Source organism: Arachis ipaensis, chromosome B07, assembly GCF_000816755.2.
Source record: "Arachis ipaensis cultivar K30076 chromosome B07, Araip1.1, whole genome shotgun sequence".
Classification (NCBI taxonomy): Eukaryota; Viridiplantae; Streptophyta; class Magnoliopsida; order Fabales; family Fabaceae; genus Arachis; species Arachis ipaensis.
The window spans coordinates 70,854,217-70,863,082 of record NC_029791.2 but is presented as its reverse complement, the minus strand read 5'-3'; positions in this window follow the sequence as shown (position 1 = coordinate 70,863,082).

Below are 8,866 nucleotides of genomic sequence, written 5' to 3'. Positions count from 1 at the left end.
AGCCATTTGCATATGATCAATCTTCATGGCAACAACCTCCACCAATGCACTATGAAAAAGAGCCATTCTATGATGCATATCAATCCAATGGCTATGGTGAATCTCCTTGTGACTTTCAAGAACCACCACCATATTCCTATGAGTCATGTCCTCAACATAAACCTCAACCATACTCACAAGCCTATTTTCACCAAACACCTTCATATGACCTTGATCCATATCCACCATACCAACCACCTTTTAAACCATATGAGCCATACATGGAACCACCATTCCAATATCAATGCTCCCAAGAACCACCTCACTATACACTACCACCTTGTCAAGAAGAACCACCTTCCTATCATGAACCCTTTCTCCAAGACATTGAACCCTCTTATCCACCCCAATCCTCAATTGATGAAACCCTTAGCCTTATACTTCAAGGGCAAGGAAAAATGCAAAAGGAGACAATAGAATTTGTGGCTACCTTGACCAAGGTAGTAAGCATTTTAGTTTCCCAATACTTGAGCCCTCAAAGCACTCCCATGGTCACATGTGGAGAATTAGTTAAAGAGCATAGCATGAAGGAGAGATTGGAAACCCCGGTGGAGAATGAAGGATGTTATTTTGTATTAGAGCAATTGGAGGAGCCTATGATCATTGAAGAAGAGGAAGAAGTGGTTGAAGACTTAGGAGATGCGGAACCTCCTTGGGAACCTAGAGTTGAAGAAAACCTCTCCAAGAAGAGTGAATTTGGTGTTGAGGAGGAATGTGCACAACCTCCAAAACAATTTTTGAATGAAGACTTGGAAGGAGTGGAGCAAGAATTGAGTTCCCTTGGTGATGAAGATCATGCATCCAACCTTCTTGGTGGTGAATCCTTTGAATTTGACGAACCTTCTCCCAATGAGATAGAAAGCAATGTGGAGGTAGATTTTTCTCTTCCTCCCATTTATGATTTGAGTGATGGAAAAGAGTTGGATGAAATTGATGAACAAAGGGTTGAAATTGAAGAAGTTTGTGAAGAGGTGGAGGTAACCAAGGAAGAACACAAGGGAGTAGAGCTTACAAGCACATTGGAGATACCTCCCCCCAAGCCACCACCATCCATTCTTTCATTCAAAAGGGTAAATTCCTTATACTTAAGCTTTATTATTCCCCTTGAATATGATTTGCTTGATACGGATGGTCAACTTAGACATATTTGTGGCTTTAAGAGTAAAAGAGAGATGACTAGTGGTTGGAAACATTATTCTAGGCTCATTATGGTTGCATGTTCAAAGCTTAATTGCAAGGTTTGGTGTAGAGCTAGATTGTTTGGGTCTAGGAGAATGTTTGGTCACTTTATTGAGAATTCTAAGGTCATGCCACCCAAATGGAATAATGATAATCAACTCAAAGATGGGTGTGACAACAAGATATGGGATCCGGGAATACATGAGGATCAATTTTGGGAGCCCATAATCTATGAAGAACTCCATCAAAGCTTGGGAAAATTGAACTTGAAGAATGAAGCTTATTGGAAATTCAAGCATTGGTGGGTGTTCAAGGATGGTTTCAAGCACAAGCCACCTTGATGGAGCTCCCCATAAGTCCAACTTAAGGACATTAACAAAAGTGCTAGGTGGGAGACACCCCACGGTGGTAACTTCTTTTCATTTTCTCTTTTTGTACATATTGGTAATTAATTTAAATTCAGGTTTTTGTTGATTTGTTGAGTATATTTGGTAGTTTAGTATGTTAAATAAGGTTTTATGGTGTTTTGGTAGCTATTTGGAGGTTTGGAATGCTTGGATTGGTGCAAAAACATAGAAAAATTTTGAAAAAAAGAGCACCATCCACGCGTACGCGCACTGCACGCGTAGGCGTGCATCAAGCATTTTCACCTACCCACGCACACGCGCCATGTACGCGTACGCGTGGATACCAAATTTTCATTCCTCCATACATTGACCCGAGAGTTGTGCAAGTGTTGAGTGCGCATTGTGCCTTTCGCACAAACCAACTCGCGCGTACGCGTACATGACGCGTACACGTCACTCTCGAAATAAGCCATCGACGCGGACGCGGCATGCGCGCGTACGTGCGGATGTCCTTCCTTCAACACATCTCTTTTCTTCTCCTCTTTCCATTTCTTTCCTTATCCTTTCTTCTTCCCTTCTTCTACCCCTCATCTAACACTCCCAAACACCATTCATAACCATTTATTTTAGTTAGTTAAATAGTTAGCTAGTTAGTTGATCAGTTAGTTAGTTTCATTTTCATTTCATTTTCTATTTTTTCGTTATAAGTGTTGGATTATTAATCTTGTTTACTATCTCCTGCTGCTGATAATTGATAGGTTGTTAGTTTAACATCCATTTTTTTTATTTCAATTGTTGGTTTCTATTGTTGAGGTTATATTTTGCTACTTGGTTTTGAGTTTTTCATGCTTACCTTTTAAGGATACCAAGTGATGAGAATTGCCTTCGAGCTTGTAACTCTTCTTGAATTACATGATTTGGCCAACATGTGATTTGAACCCTATTCTTTGATTAGGCAATCTCTTGATATTGGATGTTGAGCATTTACTTTAATATATTGTGTTTCATGATTATATGAATCCATATGCTTTTTAGCTTGAAGGCTCTCATGCTTCTTTAATGCTTGTTTACCTTACAAGTTTACTTAAAGCATCTCAAGCACACTAAGATAAGTGAAGTGCATACTTCTTTTGTGACATCGTTTTTATGCTAATGTGTGTTCAAAAAGCGCGCAATTTAGAATTCACACATTCCTATTGTCATTAATGTCACACTAATTCACTCACTCAATTCTAGTAATTAGTACCTCATTCCAACAATGTATACTTCCTTGCTTTTTGTATTTTCTTCTCTTATGGTGTTATATTTTTGTTTTTTCATGATTGACGCACCACAAGTAAAATTGAAGCGGAAGAAAGAACGTGCAGCAACAGGTTGATCTACCAGCTGAAGGTAGCAATCCGGAGAGTCGCCGTACCCCCTTACTCATCTTTGAGTGCACCGAGGACGGTGCAAACTTTTAAGTGTGGGGAGGTCGTCCGACCGATCGGCGATTTTGGGTGACAAATTTCTAATTCCAACACTTTTGCATTTTATTTTAGGTTTTTAGGATTTTTACTTGTATTTTCTTATTTTTGTATATATATACACAATAAGCTTAGTCAAAATGATGAAATTTTTTGAGAAATTATCTATAGGGCACCAATTGATTTGAGTGAAAACTTTTCATAGAACTTGCTTGAATTATATATATTATGGATAATGTTTTTGAGCTAAGAACACAAGCAAGTGAGATTTGAGCCTAATGGTGTGGTTACATTATATAGCCACTTATTTTTCCTTCTTGTGTGCATTATTCTCTTTCTATGATTGTAACTTTGATTTGTTTGATTCTCTATGTCCATTATTTTGTGTATTCATACATTTATATGATTGAGGCCATCGTTTCATTTAGCTCACTTACCCAAATAGCCTTACCTTTTATCTTCCATTGTTAGCCAATTTGAGCCTACGATTAACCCACTTGTTCTTAATTTAGCACATTACAAGCCTAAAGCGGAAAACAATAAATGTCCTTATTTGGATTTTTGATTAGCTTAGGCTAGTGTGTGTGTATCATTCAAGTGTGGGAACCTTGGGACATTGGGAGAATAAAAGGGTAGTTTTGTATTTTGTTGTAAACATTGGGAATTGGGTGCATGCTCATGTTTTAAGCAAATGTAAAACCTTATGCATTGATGTTTTTGTATATATTGCAAAGCAAAAGAAAGAAAAATTAGAAAGACGAAAGAAAAAGAAAAAAATATGGAAAAGAAAAGAAAAAAATAGAAAAAGAAAAAGAAAAAAAATAAAAGGGGACAAAATGCCCCAAAGCAAGTGAAGCTCAATAAAATCAATGCATATGTGTTGTGAAATGAAAAGAAAATGCATGAGCAGATGAAAAAGTGAAAAATGGGTAGTTAGATTAGAACTTAATTGTATAGGATGTCATAGGCTAGGTGGGAAGTCTAAGCTTATCAAAGATTCAAATTTCAAGCTCACTTAACCATATATGCATCCTACCTTAACCCTAGCCCCATTACAACCAATAAAAAGACCTCATGATACTTGTATGCATGCATGAAATAAATGTTGATTGTTAGAAGAAAAACAAATCTTGGAAAGTATGATTAGGAAAGAATTGATTGAATCAATCCTACACACTTGAGCGAATAGAGTGCAAACACATCCGGTGAGGGTTTGATGCTCAATTACATGTTTTCACCTATGATCATCATTCTTCATGCAAGTTTGTAAAATTATTTAATAGCTCAATTCAATTGTGGTTTGGCATGGTTGTTAATACCTTTAGCCCTTGTGCATATATGCTTCTTGGACATTGATTTATTTTGACCAAGCAATTGCATTCATGTAGATAATTGCATATAGTTTAGGTTGCATTTAGTTAGATTTCATTGAATAAATGTCGATGCCCCTTTGCTTTCTCTTGGTTTAAGCATGAGGACATGCTTGGTTTAAGTGTGGGGAGGTTGATAAACCCCATTTGTAGGGTTTATCTTATGGCTCATTTAAGGGATTTTATAACCTTTTACCCACATTTATTCAATGAAATAGCATGGTTTTATAAATTCTCCTTTAATTGTGCTTAATTGTTTAATCTTGATTTACCTTTGATTCCATTAGATGCCTTGATATGTTTGTTAAGTGATTTTAGATTTAGGAGGCAAAGATTGGATCAAGGAAATGAAGGAAAAGCATGTAAAAATGGAGAACTCATGAAGAAATGAAGGAATCGCAAAAGCTGTCAAGCCGACCTCTTCACACTTAATCGACCATAACTTGAGCTACAGAGATCCAAATGATGCGGTTCTAGTTGCGTTGGAAAGCTAACATCCGGAGCTTCGAAATGATATAAGATTTTCCATATTTGCATCAAGTTTAGGGGGGCACGCACGCGCCGATTTGCACGTGAATTATTAAAAGCAAAGTAGTGGCCAGCGAATTCTAAAGCCTTGTGGGCCCAATCCAACTCATTTTCTGATGCTATTTGACCTAAGGATTGAAGAGGGATGAGACATCTAGTCATTAGTTTAGTTTTCACATGCTTTTAGTTAGTTTCTAGAGAGAGAAGCTCTCACTTCTCTTTAGGATTAGGAGTAGGTTAGATCTAGATTAGGAATTCTTAGATCTAGGTTAATTTCATGCTTTGATTTACTTTTCCTTTTTCAATTCTTCTTCTTCTACCTTTTCTCTCTCTAGTTTAGCATTTAATTCTTGTAATCCTTTACTTTTATGTTCATGCACTTTTATTTCTTCTATTTTCATTTAAATGCAATTTATATTTTCATGTTCCTTTATTGTTCATTTGATTTGTTGTTGTTTAATTTCTTGCAATTGAGTAGTGTAGATTTACTTTCCTTGCACTTTTTACTATGCTTTCCTTTGATGCCTTCCAAGTGTTTAATAAAATGCTTGGTTGGATTTTAGAGTATAATTTTATGTTCTTGTCTTGGAAAGGTAACTTAGGAACTCTCGAATTACTAATGTCCAAGTGATTGACGATTGGGAGCCATTAACGCTAGATCTCACTAATTGATTTGGTGGAGAACTAGGACTTATGGTCTTGGATTGACATATCTCACTTGACTTTCCTTTATTAGTTAGAGGATGACTTAGTGGGGTTGATCCTTGCCAATTCTCATGTTGTGGTTAGTGATTAGTATAGAGATCCTTGACCACCAACCTTTGCCAAGACCTTTTTAGTTGTTAGTTTATTTTCATTGCCATTTACTTTTCATGTTTCTTATCCAAAAACCCCAAAATACCTCATAACCAATAACAAGACACTTCATTGTAATTCCTAGGGAGAACGACCCGATGTTCAATACTTCGGTTTATAAATTTAGGGGTTTGTTACTTGTGACAAACAATCTTTTGTATGAAAGGACTATTGTTGGTTTAGAAACTATACTTACAACGAGATTTCAATTGTGAATTCTAAACCACACAAAAGTCTAATCATCAGCTTCTGCAGGCATTTTCTTTAGGTAGAATGGTCCAGTGACATCTTTGATAGCTCAAACAGACCATCATGGAATATATCCAGGATGGTCCATTCTGAAAGCATGTCAGAAGGACACTTTTTGGTCAGTTCCTTGTATCTCTCCCAAGCTTCATAGAGGGATTCACCTTCTTTCTGTTTGAAGGTTTGAACATCCACTCTAAGCTTGCTAAGCTTTTGAGGAGGAATGAACTTGGCTAAGAAATCTGTGACCAGCTTATCCCAAGAGTTCAGGCTATCTTTAGGTTGAGAGTCCAACCATACTCTAGCTCTGTCTCTTACAGCAAATGGGAAAAGCATAAACTTGTAGACCTCAGGATCAACCCCATTGGTCTTAACAGTATCACAGATTTACAAGAATTCAGTTAAGAACTGAAAAGGATCTTCAGATGGAAGTCCATGAAACTTGCAATTCTATTGCATCAAAGAAACTAATTGAGGCTTTAGCTCAAAATTGTTTGCTCCAATGGCAGGGATTGAGATGCTTCTTCCATGTAAGTTGGAATTTGGTGCAGTAAAGTCACCAAGCATCTTCCTTGCATTGTTATTATTTTCGGCCATGTCTCCTTCTTTTTCGAAAATTTCAGTAAAGTCCTCTTCAGAGTGTTGTGTTTTAGCTTCTCTTAGCTTCCTCTTCAGAGTCCTTTCAGATTCCGGATCAGCTTCAACAAGAATGTTCTTATCCTTGCTCCTGCTCATGTGAAAAAGAAGAGAACACAAAAGAAAGTATGGAATCCTCTATGTCACAGTATAGAAATTCCTTATGTAAGTATAAGAAGAGAAGAGTAGCAAAAAGAAACAGATAAGAATCTAAATACAGGGGAGAGGAATGGGTTCGAATTCTTGAGTGAAAGAGGGGTGTTAGTAGATGAATAAATAAACAGAAGGGGATGAGAGATGAGAGAATTCGAAAATTAAACAAAATTAAAATAAAAGTATTTTTGTTTTTTTTAATTTAAAATTAAAATTAAAATTCAAAATTAAGAAAAGAAATAAAATTAAAATTAAAATTTAGAATAATTGGTTAATTAAAAAGGAACTTTGAAAAATGAGGAAGGTGATTTTTGAAAATTAGAGAGAGAATTAGTTAGGTAGTTTTGAAAAAGATATGATTGAAATAGTAAACTTTTTTAAAATCAAACAAAAAGTCTAGTAGTTAATTGAAAAAGATTTGAAAATCAATTTTTGAAAAGATAAGGAGTTAGAAAAGAAGTTAGAAAAGATTTTGAAATTGATTTTGAAAAAGATGTGATTGAAACTTATTTTGAAAAAGATTTGAAAAAGAAATTTAAAAAGATTTGATTTTGAAAGTTAAAGTTGATTACTTGACTAACAAGAAACAAAAAGATATGATTTAAAATTTAAAGATTGAACCTTTCTTACAAGTAACAAACTTAAAATTTTTGAATCAATCACATTAATTGTTAGTAAAGATTTTGAAATTATGAAACAAAATAAGAAAAAGATTTTTGAAAATCAATTTGAAATTTTCGAAAATATAAAAGAAAAAGTGAAAAAGATTTGATTTTTGAAAAAGATTTGAAAAAGATAGAATTTTTAAATTGAAAATTTGATTTGACTCATAAGAAACAACTAGATTTTAAAAATTTTTGAAAAAGTCAAGTCAAATATTCGAATTTTATGAGAAGAAAAGGGAAAGATATTTTTTTGATTTTTGAATTTTTAATGATGGAAGAGAAAAACATGAAAAAGACTCAATGCATGAAAATTTTGGATCAAAACAAATGATGCATGCAAGAACACTATGAATGTCAAGATGAACACCAAGAACACTTTTAAGATCATGATGAACATCAAGAACTTATTTTTGTAAAATTTTCAAGAAAAGAAAACATGCAAGACACCAAACTTAGAAATTTTCAAACTTTAGACACTAACAAATTGAAAATGCATATGAAAAGCAAGAAAAGACACAAAACAAGAAAATATGAAGATCAAACAAGAAGACTTACCAAGAACAAATTGAAGATCATGAAGAATGCAATGCATGAAATTTTGAAAAATGCAAGAAAGAGATAAACATACAATTGACACCAAACTTATGACTTGACACTAGATTCAAGCAAGAAACATCAAATTATTTTTTTGATTTTTATGATTTTATTAATTTTTTTTGTATTTTTTTTTCGAAAATTAATTTTGAAAAAGAAAATAAGGATTTCAAAATTTTCAATAAGAATTCCAAGAATCTGCAATGTTAGTCTAAAGCTCTGGTCCAGGAATTAGACATGGCTTACTAGCCAGCCAAGCTTTCAGTGAAAGCTCCAGTCCAAAACACTAGACATGGCCAATGGCCAGCCAAGCTTCAGCAGATATTGCCTACCTCCCATGTATACAACAACTATGTGTGTAACTGCAAAATGGGTGAAGATCAACAAGCTCTTGTGATGATAAGTTGAAACTCCGGTCCAAAAGATTAGACATGGCTTACAGCCAGCCAGGATTCAACAAATCATCATGAAACACTAGAATTCATTCTTAACAATTCTGAAGAAAAATATATTTTTGAAAATATTTATTTTTAAATTTTTTTTTGAAATTAAGAATAATAAAAACGAAAAGCTTAAAATTAAAATAAATTTACCTAATCTGAGCAACAAGATGAACCGTCAGTTGTCCAAACTCGAACAATCCCCGGTAACGGCGCCAAAAACTTGGTGCACGAAATTGTGATCATCAACAATGGCGCCAAAGACTTGGTACTCTCAAACGTGAATCACACTTTGTCACAACTTCGCACAACTAACCAGCAAGTGCACTGGGTCGTCCAAGTAATAAA